The sequence below is a fragment of the Castor canadensis genome, chromosome 4 (assembly GCF_047511655.1).
Source record: "Castor canadensis chromosome 4, mCasCan1.hap1v2, whole genome shotgun sequence".
NCBI lineage: Eukaryota > Metazoa > Chordata > Mammalia > Rodentia > Castoridae > Castor > Castor canadensis.
The window spans coordinates 57,721,040-57,744,866 of record NC_133389.1 but is presented as its reverse complement, the minus strand read 5'-3'; the positions used below and the strand labels follow the sequence as shown (position 1 = coordinate 57,744,866).

General features: G+C 40.4%; 1 protein-coding gene across 20 annotated transcripts in view; it reads left to right on the top strand.

Moving 5' to 3' along the window:
• Dlgap1 (DLG associated protein 1) overlaps positions 1-23,827 on the top strand; it is an 888,020-nt gene that overhangs the window by 717,601 nt on the left and 146,592 nt on the right. The gene's annotated exons all lie outside the window — the stretch shown is intronic.

Below are 23,827 nucleotides of genomic sequence, written 5' to 3'. Positions count from 1 at the left end.
CATGAATGGGTGTAACAGAAAGACTTCAACCAATAATAAGCGAGCCAGTTTATTTCCAGCCTTGCGTGTTAGGGTTTCACCATTAACCTCAATGACAAGTATGTCTGTTAATGCAGATCTTTCCATCTGGAGTTGTACCTCCATCCTTGTATTAGCCTTCTGTCTCGCCTTGTGGTTGGGAAGCAAAAGAAAGGAAGATAAGGAGACTGAGGTCTCATATTCCCCCTTGAAGTCACACCCCAATGACCTAATACCTTCCACTGGGCCCCACCTCTTCAATGTCCTACCACCTCCCAGGAGTAACAACCTGGGAATCAAGCCTTTAACACATAGGCCTTGGGGAACATTCCAGATCCAAATGACAGCAGTCCCTCCTGAGGTTGTACCTCCATCTATCCACTCATACATAGTCTTTGGTTATGTTGGAGAAACAACTGACTGTCAAACCTTCATGTAGTTTGTAATGGTCCTTTCCAAAAAAAATGACTCTTCTTAGTTTGAGTTACAGAATGGGACAGCCCTAAACTGTCTTAGAAAATTGTGTATGGTGTTACATTGCTTCCAAAGAAAAATTTAATCCAATTATATTAATTACTGAACAGGACACATATACTTCTCTCCCCTCAAATTGGTTCTCAATCAAAATCATGTTTTTTAAAAAGGAGATTAAGAAACCTATGGTGCTCAGATTAAGTTCTTCCTTAAGGTATTTCAGATGTTATCACTACACCTCCAGAGTGTTTGAACATTTCAAAGTAGGACAAAATCTTGATATCCCCATTTGGTGGCCTATTGATTTTTCCCATATTTCTAAATGATAAATCATTTTATTTTTTGTATTTTTCATATATTTCTTTTCCCTTTCCACATATGTCATAGAGTGAAGAATAGGAACAGGCAAATAGTTGAGGAGTTAATAAAATAGGGCTATTGGCCAATTCTGGGCCCTCTGAGTGACTGTGAAACCGTGTACATCCACTGAACATCTACAACACACCAGGCTCTCCTGGGTGCTCTCTCTCACAAACAGCATGTCTTTATATTGTACAAGTTCACACTTCATACCAGAGGAAGGACCACCAGATACAATTATGACCAGGTGAAAAACTTAAAGCCCACTCTGAGTTCTAGGAATAGAAGTATAAAGAAGGAATATTTCATCAATTTGCTACTTAGTACTTCTCCCTCTACTGCATTTGCTTCTATGCTATACAATATAGCTTCTAAGGCTATACAATACGCCTTAATTTCATCCCAAAAGGCTAATTGCACATACTCATACTTAACTAGTAACAAGCTCCTGAAACATTTACTCATCTCCCCTTTTAAACTAAAGCCTCTCTCAGCTTGACAAATCTTTCCAATTACTGCAAAAACCCCAGTTGCCTGAGTTATGTATTCACGGTTCCATCATCTTTGGCCCTGTCCTCGTCCTTCTTGCTCCTAATCTTCTCAGCTGTATTGTTAATATCAACTTTTGTAGGTTCTGGTACCTTTTTATTTTCTGGAAGAGTAAATTTTAGGTGCACAAACTCTAGCTCAGATGATAAAGCCGTGCATGGAGGGAAAAGAAGCAAAGAGAGGGAGAATTATCTTGATACAAAATTAAGCCTGACTGTAGTTTTTGGGAGTTTGGGTTCTACCTCATGTCTCTCAAAAATAGCATCCATGTCTTATTTTTGCACCAAGGCACAGTTTTATGAGGATTCACTGAAGAGCAGCTTTGTATTAGTTGTTTTTCTTTACTATAAAGAAATACCCAACCTTCTAAAGAACAGAGGTTTTTTTGGGTCATTGTTCTGGAGATTCAAGTAATAGCACCAGCATCAGCTCTGTTCTGATGAGGGCCCCTGGTGGTTGGTATCACAATGATGGAGAATATGCTACCAGGAGAGATCACATGGTGAGACAGGAAGCTAGAGAGTGATTCAGGCATCAGTCTCACTCTTTCACAACAACCCCCTCCAGTGAACTAGCCAGGGCCCCCATGAAAACTGCAATTCCTTATGAGGGCAGTACCCCCAATGGCCACCCGCAAGGCCCCAGCTTTTAAATCTCTCACCACTTCTCACATTACCATACTGATGACCAAGCTTCCAACGCCTGAGCCATTGGAACCCAAACTCAAACTTTACCTGGAGCATAGCAAGGTTTAAGTGCCAATATTGAGCTTTCTACAAATAGTCTCCATATTCCACCCTGCCTGAGCACATCTGGGGGATCATTCCTTAAGAGGAGTGTCAATTATGTTCACTGCATAGGAACAAATATAGTACTCTTAAACTAGAAAGGCCACTATGGGAAGGGGACTAGGAAACAGTGAAGAGGTGTGGTAGAGATGAACCAATTTGGGATGTAATACACATATGCATGGAAACAACACAAGGAATCTCCCTACATAGCTATCTTCATCTCAAAGTAGTAAAAATGCTACGTTTTTCTTTTTCTTTTATGTTTTTTCTTCAACAAAATTGGAGAAGAGGGTAGAACAGGTTCTGCCCAGAAATGGGGGAAGGGGTAGCCCAAATAATGTATGCATATGTAAGTAAATGTAAAAACAATAAAATAAAATAAATAAAAAGAAGGGTGTCAATAGGATTGCTTCACTAACTTATGAGTTAGCTTTCAAACTGGTCAGTTGATTAGGATAAATTGGTTCCACTTAGATAGAGTTGGTTCTCTCTTTGGTGCATCTGCCTAAGATTATAGTCCTACAAGCTGCAGGACTTGGAAACTTAACATTCTAACTAAAACTGGCTGTTAACCTCCTTTGTCTCCCCATGCACTGCTGGCGTGCCTACAACTTCAGCTGCAAGGAGCAAGGGAGTGACCTGAGGAATAGTTCGGGGAGTTGACAAGCCCTTGCCAACCACTGGCTCCCTGCCCACCTTCCACTTGACACCCACTTCAGTTCCCTTCAAGTGGCACGCTTAAAATCAGAGCCTATTTGTTACTTAGAGAATAAACATCTCAGGCAGGTATCAGCTCTCAATAAGAAGGTTTAATAACTCGATGTTTCTCTAAGGAGAGCCTTCTGGGAGTTCATGAGCACAATTAAGGATCATGAGCCCCAACTAAAACTTTCTAGTGGGAAGCCCTGTGTGGCCAGGAGCTTAAAGGCCTATTCCAAGTGCAGCAGACACTTGGATCCTTCCTAGGAGAGAGGATCACGCCAGAAAAGGCTAGCTTCCAAGAACACCAGACACACAGCAAACACTGCCTGTGTCTTATTCCCAACCCAAAGTCTATGCCTGCTCTGAACCACAGTCGCTACTGGTCTAACCCCCTGTGTGTCTTCTACCTCTTCTACAACAGTCCAGAAATAAACATGGACCACATTTCTCAAGAGGAGCTGAGTGCAATGAGATGCCAGTTGGTAAATGTTCATTCTGGGTTGCAATGTCAGCTATTAGAATAGAATAGGATAAAAATGTCTAGCCATTAACTAATCATCTCCCCTCCCCACAAACCCAGTGCAAATTTAACAAAAAGGCCTCTAATCAGGACCCAGGTACAATTTCTTAGGACCCATTCTGTATACAGCAGTCCCTTCATACTCATGGGGGATTGGTGCCAGGACTACACAGATACAAAAATCAGAGAATGCTCAAGTCCCCTTATATAAAAGGGTGTAGTGTTTGTATATAACCTATGCTCATCCTCCCATTTACTTTCATTCATGTCTTGATTACTCATAATACCTAAGTTCTGTAAATGTTATGTATGTAGTTCCTATACTGTATTGTTTAGAAAACAATGTTCAGGACAGATGCAAATTTTTTTTTAATTTTCCATTTATACTTGATTGAATATGAGGATGTGGATGGCAGACTATACATTCTTTTATACCTCCTGTGTTAGTCAGCTTTCCATCACTGTGACAAAATACCTGACTGAGACAATCAGTTGAATGGGAGGAAAGGTTTATTTTGGCTCACTGCTTCTGAGATTCAGCCATGGCAGGTATATGAGGAGGTCTGTTCACCCCAAAGTATCCAGGAAGCAAAAACAGAGACAGGAAGGAGTGGGGTCCCAAAATCTCCTTCAAGGGCACATCCCCAATCATCTAACTTCCCTCAAGTAGACCCACCTCTTAAAGGCTCCATCACCTCCCATGGGTTGGGGACTAGAACTTTATTTAACAGATGGGCCTTTCAGATCCAAACTAGATCAGCTCCCTTCCCACAACCCATCCTCACTACCTGTCCCTACACCACACAACCATAATCAGATGGATTTATGTCTTATTCCCAGCCACAGTCAACACAGTGGGTTACATGAACCACTTTCAGGTGGCTGATCTATAAGTAGTCTCACCTGGGTGAGTACTTTAATTTTTTTTTTTTTAATTTTACATTCTCTTTTTCCTAGTAGACTCATTGGGCATAAACATTTTAGAAAGAGGCCAATTTGTGCTTGGTTATTCTTTAACCTGATTCTTATCATTCACAGGAACTGATTCACTTCTGTGATGAAAGCATTTTGATCACTGGAGTCACTGTGTGAGAAGCATCTGCTGTAGCTTTTATAGTCCCCAGTTATCAGTTTCTTATCAGACGTGAGTGCCTGAAATAAGCAATATGCCTCCTTGCTTTTTTAATTCCTTTTATGTTGTCTCTGCACACTTTGGGGTTAGATGGACAGCCAAGCCCTTACCAGGTCATGCCCTCTGAAGACCCTCCCACCTCTCTGACCTCTTCTATCATGTTTTTGGGCTATTCTGTTGTAGGCACACTTGTCTTGTTACCCCTCGCCTCACCACTGTGCTTTCCCAGCTTACCCATCATGATGCCCCAGCCTGGCCCTCCCTCCTGAGTGTGCCGCCTCCTCAGGTCACCTGCAACTTTTAGCTGCTCATCAGAGTATCACAACTCATGGGATTGGGAGCTTGAACCTTCTGGGTCCTGGCAAGTTTGCTCCTGCCACTAGACTCTGGCACCGTTCCTCCTGTGTCTGGAGTCCTCACTGGTCCTGAACCCCTTGTCCCCAGCATCAGCTCATGCTCTACCTCCATCACCTTGTGATGCTTTTTTTCTTTATGGCTTTTACTGCTCCCTAAAATGAATATTCACTTGCAGATTTGTCTTTTGAATCCTATCAGAGAGTTTTATGTCTTACTCACTGCTGTGTCCTGAGATCTTAGAACAATGACAGATATACCAGATACTTTCCAATTTGTATGCAATGAGCAAGTAAGAAAAGAGTTGGAATTTCCACTCCACAGTCAGCAACATGATCCCTGATTGGGAGCTACTCTGCAACTTTTATCTATGGAGACCATCAGACCTATTTCTGCACCTTTCTTGTCCATGCTTCATTTTGATAAAGCAAAAAACCACATGTCCCTCTGTAGAAACAGTGGAAGAGGGGAGAGAAGTAGAGCAGCCATGAAAATCTACAGGAGTAGGATAGAGTTTCAGTTTTCCAAAAGGAAGCATGAGCCACAAGATTTTCAACTCATCTTCTCTAAACATTCCTTCTTTTTTAGCAAGAGTAGGATAAGACAGCTTGTGAGAGGTGTTGGTTCATGACAGCTTGTCTCTCCTAGTGTAAAATGAAGGACCACTGGGGTATTTATACAGATATCCCATTGCACAGAGATAAAGTCATCATATCCCAAGCTGTTACCTGTGCTTCTCTGTGAATAGAGCTAAACAACAATGATTCATTCTTAGTGGATCTAACTTTCTTTTGTATGCTAATTCATAAAGGCAGGCAGACTTGTCTGTCAAGCTCCTCGAATTTCAGAGGCAGAAGAACCTACTTCTATTCCCACATTATTTCTGATTCTAGTATTATCTGGGCATAGCCAAGGTGGAAATAAAGAAGAAAGAGAAATATCAAATATACTTATCCCTCAGGATCTATGGGTAATTGGTTCCAGGACACACACACACACACACACACACACACACACATACCCCTTGAGTATCAAAATCAACAGTTACTCAAGTCCCTTATATAAAATGGTGTATAATTTGCATGTAACCTACATACATCCTAGAGAAGGTCACAGCCTAGCATGGACTCTCAATACCACATACTAAGTCCTCAAGTTTTGCCCTTCTGCTTTGTAGCAAATTACATGTTCTCTGCCGACAGAAGAGAGGCTGGAGCCCTGGTGCAACCTGGCTCCCTAAATCACTACAAGATTTTAAACAAGGGACCTATGCAATTACCTTCACCTCCACTGGCATGTTGTTGGAACTCAACTCCAGCTCAAAGGTGCTAACAGTTCAGTTTACATTCAAATGAAGCTTATCAGATCAAAGGAGTATCTCAGTACTGCTGTTTGGTTACTAGTGTTAGTTAAGGATTCTTAAGACACATCCTTCAGGTCATAAGAGGACTCAACAGGAGGGTCTTTGGTAAATAGCTGAGGCCAAAAAGATGTGTGACGGAGGGTGTGATAGGGTTACACACAGCTTTCTATTTTTATTTAGGTACATGACTTTAATTTACTTGAATGTAGCTTTTCTTCATAGCCTTACCATCATTTGCAAACATATATTTATATGATTGCTTTGAGGGAAGGATATGTTCGTGTTTTCCATCGTCTACCTGGAGCCTGGCATGTAAGTACCTAATAGGTATTTGTTAAATAAATCATTTAACAAGCAGACTTTGTAAAGGCTTTGCATCCATTCTCTTTGAAGATTGGATTCAACCAAATTATAACTTAGAAGAAATTCAATAAATCTCAGTGTCTGGAAGGGTTAACAAGAGGAGAAACCTGGAGCTCTCTGTCCTTCCACTCTTTCTTTCCACTGAGCGGAAAGCCAGGAAGAAGCTTTAAAATGCTGTGTCCAAGTTACCAGTGAGGATTCTGGGCTAGGTCCCCTTCCACCTACTGTCAGGCATGCTTCAGGGATTTTTTTTTTTTTTTTTCTCCCAGGGAAAGCTGATTCAGGTCCTTCTGTAGCCATTGATTTCACTCCTCCCTTATAATTACATTTGTAACCCTCTGAAATAGAGTTCCACTCTGTGTCTGCATCAAGTCATTACACCATCTCTCTGTGTCCAGTGTCACTCAACCAGTCACTGACAACACTTCTACATCTCACAACCTGCTCTGACTCAGAAACAACTTCTCCATTTTCAGAGTCCCCTGGCATCCTCATACTGTGTTAGTCAGCATTCCATTACTAAAACAAAACCCTTGAGATAACTTAAAAGGAGGAAAGGTTTATTTTGGCTCATGGTTTCAGAGATTCTAGTCCATGATCCAGTTATCCCATTGCTTGTTTGCATGTGGTGAGGAGGCAGCATATCATGGCAGGTGGCACATGGTGGAGCAAAGCAACTCACTCCTGATAACAGGCCGGAAGCAAAGAGAAAGACATGAAAGGGCTGGAGTCCTATCCCCTCCAAGATCACACCCCCAACTTCGTGCTTCTAAGCCAGACCACCTCTCAATAGCACCAAGTCTTTATGTGCAGACCTTTGGGAGATATTCAAGATGCAAATGATAGCGCATACCTGCAAGCACTTTGGGTGTGTTGGTTAGTTTTTCATTGCTGGGACAAAATGCTTGATACATGCAATGTAAGAGAGCAATTATTTATTTTGGCAGCAAGGTCATGGTCAATCAGAGCAGCTCACAACATGGCTACCGGAAAGCAGAGAGAGAATATGCCTATGTGTGGGATTTTTTCCTTTTTCCCCTTTTATTCTATTTTGGCCCCCAGTTTATGGGATGGTGCCACCCACAGTCAGGATGGTCTTCCCACTAGTGAATCCTCTCTAGAAACACCCTCACAGACACAACCAGAGGTGTGCTTTACTAACAATCTACTAGGTGCTTCTCAATTCAATCAAGTTGACTGTCAAGATCAAGCATCACCTTGGGTAAGAGAAGTTTTGTCATATTTCCTAGGATCTTCATCCTGGAAGTGGTGAATGTGTGAACTTTCCAGGGAGGCTAAAGAGAGGGGATGCAGCCTGTGTCCATTAACGCACACCAGTGCTGCTCTGGAGCTCAGGACCAAGTGCCCCGTCCATGCTCAGCATCCTGTGTGCTCAGGGACCAGGAGTAAATGCAAGTGTCCAGTCTGGACACTTTTAAGAGTGTGAAAAAGGTGTCATTAATCATTACACTGGGGCATATGATTGCCCTTCTGAAATGGCATTTTGAGCCGAAAATTGTGTTTAAATCACAGACCCTAGATTAAGCTGTATTGGATCCTTTGTTAAGGCTTTAGGCAGAGTAGCCTCTTATAAAGAATTACATGGTGACCAAGGAAGTGTGATGTTAGATCCATATTTCCAGAAGGTTTTACAGAGACCAATACCACTCATAACTCATCTCATCTCAGCTACATTCTGTACACTGCAAGTCTGATCCCCTACCGAGCAAAGCAAAAACTGCATTTTAACCCCCTGAAGTTTTCCAAAGAGCAGTCTGAAAAGTTGAAAATGTTTCCTTCCCAAAAATAAACTGGAATAATCCTTCATTTATTTTAGATTCTCTTCAGATAGCCTCCACTGCAGATGGTTTGCTGAAGTCATCATGCCAACAAATCTGTTTGGCTTAAAGAATTAAAATAACCCTACTAAATTATAGGTGTTTCTCTTCTAATAAAAGTCAGAATGTCTTGTTTCTATCTAATAATCGTATTCTACTCTGCATATTGTGAACAGAACTACAGAAACAATTCATTAGAGAGCTATATGTTTGTCCTTTATTACCTAATTCTGGAATCCTAAAATACAGTATTCTATATGCTAACTCTTTCCTGTTGGCGTTTGCATGTATTTATGTCTTTTCTCTTAACCCAAGTCTGCTATCTGAAATATTCAGAAGACATTAAACACTGATATTAATAAATCCTGGAGTTGCTCATTCTTCTTCTAATTGCCTTCCATCCACTCTTCATAACATCAACTCAGTAACAGATAAAGCCCAAATTAAAAATTGCTCCTTCTCACCAAGATCCATGTGACCCAATGGTCCACCTAGCTGGAGAGCCAGAAGCAGAGGGCATGAGTCTCAGTGTTTTCTCAAGACATTTTAATTCAGAGTTGTTTGGAGAAGATTTAAAAGAAGATCTAGCCGTGGACTCCCAAAGTGACCTTTTCTCACTCAGTCATGAAATTTAATTTTTTCTTTTATGTAGGAAACAGAATTGTCACTCCCCCCACCACCAGCCGCCTTGCCCTCAAAGGAAGCCTGGTATCCAGGCAATGCCAGTCCTGCCAACCTCTGGGGTCCCTCACATGCAGCACCCCAGCCCTTTGCTCTGTAGAGCTAGCTGTCAGGAACAGTGTGTGCAGAAATGCGGTGAGGCAACCAGCGGCTAGAGCGTTATCTGCTGGCATCATGGTCCTGTTTTTTGCATTTTTGAAGGCATCTGTTCCGGTGCTTATGGGTTTGCAAAGCAGTCACAATGTTCGCGATGGTATCATTGCCCAAGAAGAGCCGTGCCTGCTGTCTGGGAACTGTGACTATTACAGCCCAGCGCATGAACGGGAACTTGGGGAGGCATTTGGACAACGTAGATCACAGAAATCCCCAAGGGAATTCGCTGTGCTGAACGTTCCTGTGCAAAGTCTCCCTCTGCTGGCTGCTGGTGTGTGCACAAGGGAAAGAATGAATGCCAGCCACAAGACGATCTATGAAATCAATGCGGCTAACACGTTTCAACTACCCACAGCTAGTGAGCGTGCCAGTATCCCTCGGTCCCCTACAGGCAAGCAAGTGAAAAGCTGCCACTTGCGCTCCTCTGCGTACGCGTCCTCCTGATGCTCCTTCCTTCATCAGGTCAGCTCCCGGACGTTTCGTGCTCAAAGCAGTTCTGGTGATTTACGCTCCCTCATTTTCTTTGTCTTACTTTGCTACCAGTTCCATTGACTTGTCCTTTCAATATTTCTTTACAATTCTCATGTTTTCTTGCCCTTCCTATCATTTTCTCCAGCCTCTCCACTGTCCAAAATAGCATTTGAAATCAATGTGAGAAAATTCAGAGCACGAGAATCAAGGAATCCCAACTGTCACAGAGTTCTCATCCCTTGCCAGGATGGCTCCAAACTTCCATCCCCAGGACCAGCTATGTTGGATGATTTTGAGCCACACCTCAACCCATGCCTGTCTAGGTCTAAAGCCAAGTTGCACCTCTCACTCCTTTCTGCGACTTGGATCCCACCCTTTGTTTTCTTATTCTGTCTTTTATGCTTCCTGGTGGCCACCTGGCCACAGAAGTGAAAGCTTACCTTTCTCTTTCCTCTCAACTCTGGTGTCAGGGGTCCTGCCAATGGGCCTTTCTGACTTTCCAGCTACTTTCTGTCCCTAATCCAATAGATGTGATCTTCCAGGTCTGAGCCTTCTGGCTGCCCACAAAGCTCTTCTTAACCCTGCCAGCTGTGTGATCTGCTAAGACACCAGCTACTTTGTTGTGACCAATGGCTTTTAGGATGATACATAAAGGATCCTGTAGCTGGTCTCATTCCACTGTTTCTCAAACCCAAAAAGAGTCTAGAAAGAAGCCCCAGATCCCAGAATACCTCCATGTAAAGAGTCCATACCCTTCCAGGCTCTGCCCTAGGCACCATTGTTGCCTCTCCTGAGAACTTTTCTATTTCTGTCCCATAGGAAACACAGAGGATAGCAATTTATGCACCCTACTTTTGACTTCTGGGGTGACCTTTCCCAACCTTGTCCATGTCCATTCCAGTGAATTACACAATCCAGCCCATCAGCCATTTTAAAATTCAAAGCAAGGAGTTGGGGGTGTAGCTCAGTGGCAAAGCATGTGCTTAGCATGCATGAGAAAAAAAGAAAGGAAAATCAAGGTAGTCTCAAGATAGTCATATATAGAGAACAGCATTAAGTGTATACAGTTCAACTCTCCACATTACCCTGACATTTTGACATACAAATGAAGCCTTAAAGTCACTTGCAAGAATTCTGTTCTCTCTCTCTTTGTCTCTTTGTCTCTCTCTTTCTCTCTCTCTCTCTCTCTCTCTCTCTCTCTCTCTCTTTTCATCCCATGACCCTCTGGTTCTTGATTCTTGAGATCATACTGCATTAGCCTCTCTCTACATGTACCTTCATGTCCTGGTAGATTGCTCAGTTTATCCTACTGAGAGGTTTCATTTTTGCTCTGGGCGCCACACAGCTTTGAATGGCATCTTTACTACTACATCACCCAAACTCCAAACTGTCTCCTGAACTTGGCTCCCAGAGCTTCTCTGCTCCAACCCCATTTCCATGTGACTCTGTGGCTATTTCCTCAGACTCTTCAATAGAAACCACAGATTCTCCAACTTCCAGTCAGTCCCTCAGGATTCCCAGCTCAATGATTTGGCATGATTAGAATCCTTCTGCCTTGCTCTGCTGTTTCCTTTAACTCTGCAACATTGCCAATCTCCTAAACCCATGTTTTTACTAGAGTCCTCAGCAGTTTGGGGGCGGGGGAAGACATGAGTGCTTCAGAAAGCCCTGGCAAAGGATCGTTACTTTAGGCCAGGCATGGTAGCTCACACCTGTAATCCCAGCTACGAGGGCAGGCAGAGATGGGAGGAATGCAATTCGCAGCAAGCCCAGGCAAAATGTTTGTGAGATCCTATCTCAAAGAACAAGTCAATTATGGTGGGTCACAGTGTAATCTCAGCTACACAGTCTGAGGCTAGCCACAGGCAAAAGTATAAGACCCTGTCTGAAAAATGACTAGAGCAAAAAGTGCTGGGGTCATGGGTCAAGGAGTAGAAAGCCTGCCGAGCAAACTTGAGGCCCTAAGTTCAACCTTCAGTACTAAAAAAAAGGGGGGGGGAGTGGGACATTGCTTTGTCTTCTCCCATTAATTAGAATCACACACACACACACATAGAATAAAGAATAACTGAAGAGCACCTTCACCCTAAATGGGGACAAATTGTGACTTCTTCCTTCTTCACATGAAATTCTAGTCCTCTGCTGAAGTCAGACAATTAGTGCAGCTGATGTAGCTAGTTCCAACACTGGGCACTAGACACTAAGAGGCCAAGACTGACTGCACCCCAGCAGCCCCTTCACCCAATGTGTATTTCATCTTCCTCATTCACAAATCTCCAGTGAAGGAAAGTACTTCCATTTTTTTTCTTTTATTTATTTATTATCATATTATAGTTTTACTGGGGGTACATTGTTAACATTTACAAAAGTGCTTACAAAATATCTTAGATTCACCCTTCCGTCTTTCTCCCTTATCCTCCCTCCCCCTTTTCTTAGAACAGTTTCAACAGGTCTCGTTGTTCCATTTTCATACATGAATACATAGTACTTCCATCAAATTCACCCTCCTTCACCCTTTCCTTGTGTGCTACCCCCTCATACAGGCCCCAACTCCTGGAAAAAACTTGTTTTACCTTCCTGACTGTTTTTTTTCTTTAAAAAAGAAGACATTTTTGTTTGTTTGTGATGGTTATACAGGGAGTTTCATTGTGACATTTCCTTGTATATATGTATTATACCCCAAATTGGTTTGTCTATAATATTCTCAGAAAAGTTCTTCCATTCTGAATGTATTGAGGAACTATGACTTCAGCTGAAATCTGAAATCACAGAAGATTCTTGGCCCTGAGTATAATTACAGACCACGTTGCTCTGAGTCAGTGACTCTGGGATATCTGAGTTTCCCTGTTCTCTTTATCTAATCATCTTCAGCAGGAAGCTACACTGCTATGGCTGGCACACATCTATGCAGTGATTGCGTTCACATTGAAATCAGTTTTCTAGCAAGTATCTGCCTGCGAACTGCATAGTGACATTTTGCATCTTCCATCACGCAGATTAGTATATATGGAAAAGAGAAAATCAAGTAGTACAAAATCCGAATTGCCTCACTTTTGCTCCTTGAATTTAGCAGTGCCAGGAAATATAGCAGCTTCCATACTGAAGAACCTAGATCCTTAAGCAAAGAATTGAAGGGTTTTAATAAGCATTTGAGGTGCCGGCTTTGTGACAGCCAGGCTACAGGCTTCCACTAACATGAGCAGGACCTGGAAGCTCTAAGCCCAGAATTAGTAACCTAAGTCCCAGCCCTGCACTGCCCCAGGCCCACCCCACTCACCAGTCTGGAACACTAGAGAAGTTGACTGGATTTCCAGGGATACAGCTTCTTCATTTCCCAATGGAGAGGGAGAAATTTTAATAAAGAGGCAGGTTGATGATAGAAATTCAGAGACAGTGTCTCCCAATGAGCATATGTGAACCCAGTAACACGAGAGTGCTCTGAAACTTTTAAGTGCTGAGTAGTTAGCAAATGGCTGCCACATGCAGTAGAAGCTGGCCTTGACCACTCAGCCCTCACTATGGAAGCAGGACTGACTGACCAGGCCCTAACCTCTGCCAGAGAAAATAATGGGGAAAGGTATCGAGCAACCTCGAAGAGCAAATGCCTCCCTACTCCTGTGCGTTGGCAGTGAGGAGAGACTATGGCGTCCATTGGTTCAGGATACTGTGATGCCTGGTAAAAGAATAAACCTCGAATTAAAATGACAAAACTGCATTTGAACTCTGGAGACCCATGAGAACTTTATAATCGACTCATAATGGGCTTTGGATGCACATACACAACTATTAATGGTTTGTGGAGGGGGAAAGACCATTTTGTTTGTATTAACAATAAAAACACTCCAAAAAAAATACACATAATGGAAATGATTACTCCTCTCCTCTGGTAAGAGGCACTTAACCTTTGATCTCCAGCTAAATTACATCACCAGAGGCACTCGCAAGCAGCCGGGAATTTGTTGTCCTTGGTTTTGTTTTGATGATATGTTAAAAGAACGGGTAAATTTTTCAAAGTTCTCCTAAGGATGACTTCTTATAGATTAACATGATCCGAATAAAACATTAACTCGAGCAAATACAGTGAAGCATACAGACTACCATCAGGTTGTTAACCAATTTTCTATTTATCTTCCTTTTTATGAAATATTAAATGAACTAATTCTTTAATGCTTTTTTTAAAAGGTTGCATAGTGAGAATTATAAATGACTTCTTTCTTCTAGGTCAGTACTTATATTATTGCAATAATAAATGCAAACACAGACTAAAGAATTTAAAGATAAAACACAAAACTTACTTGCCATAAGTCACATGCATGTTAATTTAACCTCGCTGAGTAACCTCTGGCTCAGGTTTTTTCAAATCAGCCTATTGACTGTAGCTATCATCTGGCCTGAGAACAATAGGGAGTCCCCTTTATCAGGGTGATCTTTCTGTACAAATGTCTTAGTCTGTTTTCTGCTGTCTATTTGGTTTATGGCTTTGGAAGCTACAAAGTCCCAAGATGACGGGGCCCCATGTAGTGGGAGCCTCTCTGCTTCCTCCTAACATGGAAGAATGCACCACACGTCGAGAAAGCACATGAGAGAGACCAAACTCGTCCTTCATAAGGGTGCCACTTCCATGATAACAAACCCACTCCTATTAATCCAGTTCCAAGCCAGCACAGGCAAAAATTTAAGATACCCTATACTGAAAAACCCATCACAAAAATAGGACTGGTGGAGTGGCTCAGGTGTAGGCCCTGAGTTCAAACTCCAAGTTTAAGGAAAAAATGAAAACCAAAAAAAAAAAAAAGAATGAACACTATGAGGAAAGAGGAAATAGCCTTTTAACGAAACACTGGAAGAAGTGAAGAAACAAAAAGAGCAATCACTTCCTTACCTCAATCCTTCCTAAATCTCCCCTCTTCTCTGAATGTACCTCATCAGCCTGTACTCCTCTAGGCACTTGGATCTCTTCACCAACCAGCAAGAGGTTCCAAGCTATGCAAAAGCCATGGCACTGCCGAAACAGAGACCCCAAGTCACTTTGAAATCACAGGGAGGTTTCCAAGACCTAAGCCAAGGCCAAGGTAAATCTCCCCTTCCTTGATATTGTTCATTCAAATCTTGGCCCAGTCTTCAGGGTACTACTCGTTGTCCTAGAATTTTAAAATTCTCAATGATGCTTAGAAACTTCACTAAAAAAATAAACAAATAAATAAATAAAAATAAAATGGCAAGAAAGGGGAAGTCTTGTTAGAGTTTCTCAACCTGTATTTCAGGATTTCATGAGGTGACTTTAAAAAAAAGTTACTCTAGTTACATGTTGTAAACCTGTTAGGAAGTTACAGTGCTTTATTTCTATACTAAAAATGCTAAGAAACCCTATAATAAACAAACTTCTTTAATTCCTCCAGAATTTTCCACATTGCTTTAATCAAAATTTTTTCTGAGAGCAGATGTAGACTTCCAAGGGAAAAAAAGGGTTGGGGGAAGGAATTCTTGAACAGTCTTTATACCACATTGGTCTGGGTGTGTTTCTATGGATTCTAGACCTACACAAATAAAAATATGCTTTTAAGCTGGCCATGGTGACACATAACTATAATCTCAACACTTGGAAGATGAAGGCAGGAGGATCAAGAGTTTGAGGACAGCATTGAATACATATGGAGTTCTAGGCCAGCCTGAGCTACATAGTGAGACCCTGTCTCAAAAGACAAACAAATAAAATCTGCGCCTTTATATCCACCACTCATGTTTTGATTTGCCGAGATGAGTAGCAAGTCTCATTGTACATCAACTTCCCACTGAAATGGTTATCATCTCTTAATCATGATGTTTAGATGAAGAAAAAGATAGTTCTACTTAAAAGGAAACATGATACATGTTGTCTGATATACACAAGGGCAGAGATTATTTTTCAGACATTGAAAGTGCCACCAAAAGGAGGGCAACCTGACCCTGGTGATGGAAATATAAAATTACATTTCTGAAACCCATTAACGGTCTATTTAGCCACTAGGTTTTTAATTTTTTGATCCGGCTTTGTGGTTCGGGAATATCGATGATAGTCTGAGGTTTGGTACTAATTTGGTTTTCACATGAGCAAGGAGGTAAATTAATTTAAATTTTTCTAGAAACCACAGAACATACTTTGCAAATAATACAATAATAATACAAAGAATCATCTTCGAAGATTCTTTTTTAATTTAGTAAATGTGTTCAGTGCTAGTCTGATTAGAGAAGACAGAATGGACAGGGGTAGGACCTTAAAATCTGGTATCAGGGAAAATAGGAAAGCCAGGCAAAGTGGTGGTCAGCTAGGGCTACACTGATTGGGAAAAAACTAACCCCAAGATTCTAAATGACAGTGTTTCTGGTGTAAGTCTGTTTCCTGTTTGCACCTCCCTGCTGTGAAGTCAGTAGGAAAGGGTCCTGAGTGTTCTGAAGACCAGGGGGAAGGCTGGATGAAAGAGGCCACTGGTTCATGTACTAACCATGAGATTTCTACACCCTTGTAAGGAATCCACAAGGAGTGGGAGGCAGGGGACAAGCATTCCAGATGTTTCCACATCTACCCTGTAACCCATCCTTAGCCTGTTGTCTTCTGTAAATAGGGCAAATTTTGTTTCTTATTTTTGTTTTGCTTTGCCTTTTGTTAATTGAAAATTGATAGAAGAATAGCACATATTATCAATAGTAACATTCTAAAACATTGTTCTAAGACATTGCCATAGACTTACATGAACAGATACTTCAGTTTTGTTTTTTTTCCCCTTTTATTTCATTTCAGTCCTTTCAGCATTGCATTATCTTTTTCCCTTAGATGTCTCAGGGCTGCATCTATTCCATTTCTGCAGATAACTTCTCATTGCTTCCCTATACAATCTTGGATTTCTACTTTGCATCTCACATCTTTGTCTGATCACACACTCTTACATACAAGTCAGGAAATTTAGGACTGGAGATGTGGCTCAAGTGTAAAGCACCTGCCTAGCAAGCACAAGGTTCTGAGTTCAAACCCCAGCACCACACAAAAAAAAGAATGAATGAAAGAATTTTAGATTAGCTAACCAATAACCATACCTATGTTAGATGAGAAATAATTCTGTCTAATGTGGCTAAATTTAAAACAGTCTGTGAGGTGTGGAATAATGTAATAATAACACAGCTGATATTTGGTTTGGAATTTCTCTTATAGTATCATAAGTTGGTCATTTGTTTTCTTTGGCAATTTTTATACTCTATATACATATTCACTTTCTAACATGACATGTTTTGCTTATATTTTTGGCATTTAGTTCTCAGGTTTTTTACATAAAAATATTATACATGATTCTACAAGTCACTTTTTTTAATTCTTAATTTTTAGTATTTCTAAAAGCACTTTTCCATTGTGATAGTTTTCTATAATTAATAAAGTTTGATATATTTAGAGGCCAGTTTCTCATTTTAAATAGTAAATGTTCATCATTCTTGATAACTTTGAATTTGGAAATCAGGTCTGATAATATCAGTATCGTGTTGAATCTGTAAAGAACTAATGAAAAGCTAGTAACTTTTCTTTTATGCCCTTCACATTTGCTTACATTATTGGAATTATCTTTAATTTTTTTAAAACACCTATCCACTTTATGAAGGCTAATTCAGAGAAAACTAGATAAAATGAGAAAATCCTGCAAACTGGGCACCTACAAGCCAAAGCACATCAAAGTGAACTGAATACAGGTGTGAGAGCAGGGCCTATTACTGGCTTCCTATGTATAGCTGATGTAATAAATGTTTACAAATTTGTTGACTAAAAACAACACAAATTCACTGCCCTATTGTTCTGAAAGGTCAGAAGTCTGATGCAAGTCTCAGAGGGCTGAAATCAAGGTGTCAACAGGACTACATTTCTTCCAGAGGCTCTCAGGAAGAATCTGCTTCCTAGTCTTTCCCAACCTCTGCAGGCTGCCTGCATCCCTTGGCACATGGCCCCTCCCATCTTCAAAGCCAGTGATGGCCAGTTGAGCCTTTCTTATGTTTCTTATGTTTTTAAAGTCAGTTTACAACCTGACCAATGATTTCTTTGATCTAGGCTGTCTTGCTTCCCTTCCTAAGACAGTTAGTCTCTGGTTTAATGGTGAAGTCCTGTAGGGTGAAAGAAAAACTGCAGTGAAGAAATGCTTTGGTCTAAAATCTCCAGTGCTATCCATAACATTCATATAAGAAAACACTGTATTTGCTCTATGATACATAAAAAATAAACTGAGTAAAAAGATGCAATACTTATTGCTCTCATAACCATTTTCTTTAAATAATGCTGCTATGACACTATGAACAGTGTGCTCCTCTACAGTTTTGAAAACAGCAGTTATATAAACAACCCTTCTCTATCCTTCCTTAATTGCTCTGTTAGGGATTCCAAGCACTTTTTGAAAGGGTATCACTCTTGACCAAAATAATCAAGCTTCTGAGAAACACCCCTACACAGCATCCCTTCCTAAACCTTGCTGCCAGCCACATCATGACATAATGACAAGATCCTTGGAGAGCAATTCTTCTGTGTTATAGAAAGTGCTCCTAGGTTTCTAGGTATATTCTTGTCTTAAAATGAGGATGTAAAAAGTAGCACCTTTGGAGACTGAAGACTAGAGAAATACACTTAGCTCTTTTTCCACATTACTCTCTCTTGATTGCTAATACATCACACTTAAATCTGCTTCTTCACTGTGTGTTAAATCTCCAAAGAAACCTTGTCATGGCAAGAACTAAATCAAAGAGTGAGAAAGGTACTGTTAATATTTACAAGATTATGCAGGCTTCTTGGCAATACTCCAGATTTTTTTTATTTCAGGTGTTTGGAGGGAAATCAATGCTTTATAAATAATGTCGAACATTAAACTATGGCTACCAAAAATATATGTATACTCTAAGAATACTCTAAGACAGGCACTGATGACTCATGCCTGTAATTCTAGCTACTTAGGAGGCTGAGATCAGGAGGACTGCTGTATGAGGCCAGCCAGAACAAAAAGTTCAAGAAACCCCATCTCCAAAATAACTAGAACAAAGTGGATGGGAGGGGTGGCTCATGCAGTAGCCCTGAGTTCAAACCCCAATCCCACAAAAAAACAAACAAACAACAACAAAAAAGAATATGTTTGCAGCTTTCTCATTTAATTAAAACTTAGAAATTTTTTCTTTATATTTAAATCATTGCTTGACTTTATCAGATAAATTGGCAAATGTTACCTCCACTCCTTAAGACTTTGTTTATAATGTTAGCAGCTAGTGATGACCTTGTGCATACAGGCATGGTCTAAGTGACTTTTTCTTTTTTCCTGCTCCATCAGAATCTCAGAAATTTTTCTCTTGAAGAGAAGGAGTCTCTCTCACCAGGTTCTGCCTAGTTTCTGTCAACAAATGACTCCAACTGTCTTGAAGGAGATACCCCCAACCCCATGGTCCTACCTTCTACTTCTCATAAGGGATTTGTTGCTGTAGCATATTATAGAATCTTGGGGGAATTGCTTTTCCTGTTGCATATGATTTATGTAATGAAAGTGAAGAATCACCAATTTTCAAGGCAATATGGCTTCCATAAAAACTTCTTTCCTGCTCATATTATGAGTATATGGTATTTTAACGAGCTGTCACCTCTCTGGAGGTGATAAAGTAGTTATGTGAGCAGCTGGATCAAGTGTCACCTTATTTCTGTTCTTGTGTTGTAATGAGCCCTGGTTATTGACCATTTATGTGTCGGAACCAGGACTATGTGCTTTGCATTCATTACCTTATTTAATCCTCATGTCACTCCAGTGAGGGAAATATTGCTTGATCCATTTTACAGAGGCAAAATTAAGAATCTTGGACAATAAATAATTTGCAAAAAAAAAAACATCTAGGAAGAAATCACAATACCACACTCCCTCATGCTAATTTTATTTCATCCGCTTTTTCTTACCACATGTCTCAGAAATATGGTTAACCATGGTTGCCTTTTACAGTCTTACAAGAGTTCTCTGAGATGATTTAATGCTCCTTAATTATTTGCTTAAATGCCTCATTTCCTCTCCATGACGATAATTCTTTCTTTGATCCTCATTATTGCTGTACATTCTTCATATGAGGAAAATGACAGCTGTGTTTATTTCTAACCCACTTAAGCACTTATTATTTCATCTTTTGTTTTTACTTAGATTTCTGAAACTGAAAAAACATCATTTATCATCCCAAATACATATGAAAAGAAATTTTTCTCTTTTGATGGATTTGTAGGCTTTCTGAGTCTAATCTTTTTGTCATAAAACCTTAAGTTGGGTTTCAGTAAAGGTATCTATTTTTATAGGAATTGTATGATCTCTTGATATTTTCTATCTATTTGACCTTCTGGCACCTGACTTCATCTAACATCCAATTCTTTTACCTTAATTTATTAGTTAGAACATGCAATAAGATACATACCACTCAATATATCTTTCCTCAAGCTTTAGATTCTAGTCTTTAATCAAATAATTCTCATAAATACGATACTTCTCAACTTACAATGGAGTTACATTCCAATAAGCCTATTGTTAAATTGCAAACATTGTAAGTCAAAATGCATTTGGGGGCTGGGAATATAGTTCAGTACTAAGAAGCATACTCAGCATGCATGAGGTCCTGGGTTTGATCCCTAACACTGAAAAAAATAATAATAAATACATTCAATACAACTCACCAACCAAACATCATAGCTTAGCCTAGTCTACCTTCAGTGTGCTTAGGACACCTGCATTAGCCTGTAGTTGGACAAAATCACCTAATACAAAACCTACTTTAATAAAAAGTGTTGAATATCTCATGCAATGTTTTGAAAAGATCAAAGTTAAAAATTCCAAGTATAGCTCCTACTGAGAAAAAAAATCATTAAGTTGAACATTCGAAAGTCAAGAACTGGCTGCCTGCGAGTGCACCAAGGAGTTCCACGTTCTGAGTGCTTTTTCCTAGAACCCGGTTGTGCTCCGGTGCTTACACAGCACACCAGCCCTCTCAGGAGGCCACAGTGGAAGAGTCTTTGAGTTCTTCTGGGATAAGCTGCTAAACTAGGCAACTAAGATAAAAGCAACTAAACTATAGCCAAATACCTTGTTAGAAAAGAATCAAGCCTCAGCTTCAGTCTTTCTCATTCATAAATTAATAGCAGCTTTAGAAAAATCAGAAACCTAGAGAGGATCAGCCCCATCCTTTTTCTCTCATACAGATGTGGTCTTTACCACACCTCTGAAATTTTGTTATATGACCTTGAATTTTAAGTTCAGACCTTTTTCCAGAATGCCATGGCCCCCTAGAAATCACATAGCTGGCTTAGGGGGAGAAGAAAAGAACTAAATATGAGCCTAAACATAAGAAATCTGCATTGTTTCTAGCAATGTCCACTCATGTAAATATTTCTATTTTTAGAAGTGACAAACAAGCATTTCACTTTATTGTTATCATCCATCATACATGGTAACTATAGATCAGAGTTCTTTGAAGATGTTTATTTTAAAAATCTCTTGAATTTTAAGATGCCCTATGTTTTTATTAGCAACATATAATGAATATTTGCCATTCTGTGGGGAAAACATAGTTTTCTCCATGAAGATGCTGACAAAGGAAATCCTTCTCTATTGATACTCCTGGTCACAAATCAATGTGAGAATTGGACTTTGAGCACATGATAAAAGCAAGAGCACACAAGGGAGGGGTGAGGATAGGTAAGACACCTAAAAAATTAGCTAGCATTTGTTGCCCTTAACGCAGAGAAACTAAAGCAGATACCTTAAAAGCAACAGAGGCCAATAGGGGAAGGGGACCAGGAACTAGAGAAAAGGTTAGATCAAAAAGAATTAACCTAGAAGGTAACACACACGCACAGGAAATTAATGTGAGTCAACCCCCTGTATAGCTATCCTTATCTCAACCAGCAAAAACCCTTGTTCCTTCAACAAAATTCCTTCTCTCTTCAACAAAATTAGAGATAAGGGCAAAATAGTTTCTGCTGGGTATTGAGGGGGTGGGGGGGAGAGGGAGGGGGCAGAGTGGGTGGTAAGGGAGGGAGTAGGGGCAGGGGGGAGAAATGACCCAAGCCTTGTATGCACATATGAATAATAAAACAATAAAAAAAATCAATGTGAGAAATGCCCTTTGGTTACTTTCTGTAAGACATTATCTGTTACTTTATGAAATCAACTGGAAAAAAAATGAGAGGACAGGTTGCCTTCGAGTCTACTTATTCCTCTGGAAATTTCCCTAGGATGACACCAATCCACAGTCCTACTGTAGTGCTAGAAGTAGTGGTTGAATTGTATACTGATCAGACATGTTTCAAATTGAAGATTTGTGTGCCTATAAGTCACTGAGGCAGCCCAGTCAACCCCACCCTTTCCCACGCCTCACCAGATTAGCTGGGACCATTCTTCTCTACTCATCTTTTCACAGGGTGGTGGAAATCAGAACTTGCAGAGCAGATTTGACCTTCGTTATTCTTCATGTGCATGAATGGTGACATTTGTTTGTGGAGATCACTACTGTGGGTCAAACAGTATTTTTCTTCTAAGTTTTCAATGACTAAACTTTGAGGGTGAAAGAACAAAACATGTCTGACAACAGGAATATTTAAAATCAGGACTTTCTCAGAAAATTTAGAGTCTGTTGTCATCATTATATCAACCTGTACTACTTTATCCTGTGCTCAAGTCAGTGGCCACCACTGCTCTCTTCACAATGTTCTCACCTATCTGTGGAGGCCCTGAAGCCCTGAGACAGAGTTCACAGCTAATTTTTTTCTTTTTAATCCAAAATATTCATAGTAGAGTAAAAATGCATCCGTCACAGAATTCTTTATTAGAATGGAACATTGTGCATATTCTCAGCCTTGTAACTAAGCTGTTTGTTTTAAATTAGCATATTTTTGTTGTGCAAAAGGGTTTCATTGTGATATTTCTATACATGCATGCAATGTACTTGTCTTTCTCAGTCTGACTTATTTCCCTTAACATGATCACTTCCGGTTCCATCCATTCTCCACAGCTGGACTTTTTGTGGTTTTCTCTCTTTAACCCTAAGCAATTTGGAGCAAGTGGCATTTGGTTTTTATTTTGCTCCATTCTTCCATCACAGTCATAAAAAGATAAAACATGAGGAGCTCCAGCTAGATTGTTCTGTTATCCTCTGACCTGTCCTACCAAGAACCTGATAGTTCCCCATCAATTAGAGATGGTTATCACAAAACAAAATTGCAATCACTTTAGTTTAAGATCTCAACTGGCTTTATTTTGTTGTGTTAGAATCAGACAGCACTTCATTCCATAAAATAGATGATTAAATATTTCAATGAACAGAGCCAAGGTTGGTTTTATAGATAGAGAAGGACTGAAGAAAGCAGAAACAAAAATTGCAGATTGATCATTTTGAAGTCACTTTCCTTGTAAGATGCAGACAAAGGACATAGAACAATAGAGTAGTGACTGACTGGTTAACATTGGGCTACTCAGGTTACCTCTTTGTAAGGCTTACAGAAGAGGAAACTTCATTATCATGCTGACTCAAATTAACCTGCTTGGGAAATTTGGTCCCCTCTCTCTTCTGATTTCTTGGAAGTCCAGTTAGCAACTCAGTTTCAGTGTGGTGACATGGAACTTTAGTGTGGGTGACTTCATTTTGACTTTTAGTCGGGTTTATTGGGGCCTAGTGCAGGAGCTTAGTCCATAGCAATGGCCTGCTATAATTTTTATTTAGCACAGGAAGGCCACAGAGATTCTGCAACTTCTACCAAGACTCCTTGTGAAAAATAACTGTAGCACTCAGGAAATAGCTCTATGACCCAGTGGAAGGAAACCATCATGGCACTTCATGTCCCTGTGTTGCCTTTCTTAAAGGACCCAAAGCACTATGGAGCAGATAGGCCATGTCTACCAGCCCAAGTATTGTTCTAATGCCCGTGGCATGGTGTCTCATAACGATCAACAAGGGACAGAGCACCAGGGTGACTGAGCTGAGGGAAATAATAGAAACAGTGGAGGATCATCAAGTGGTTTTTCCTCGTAGTTTATACTCAGTCATTCC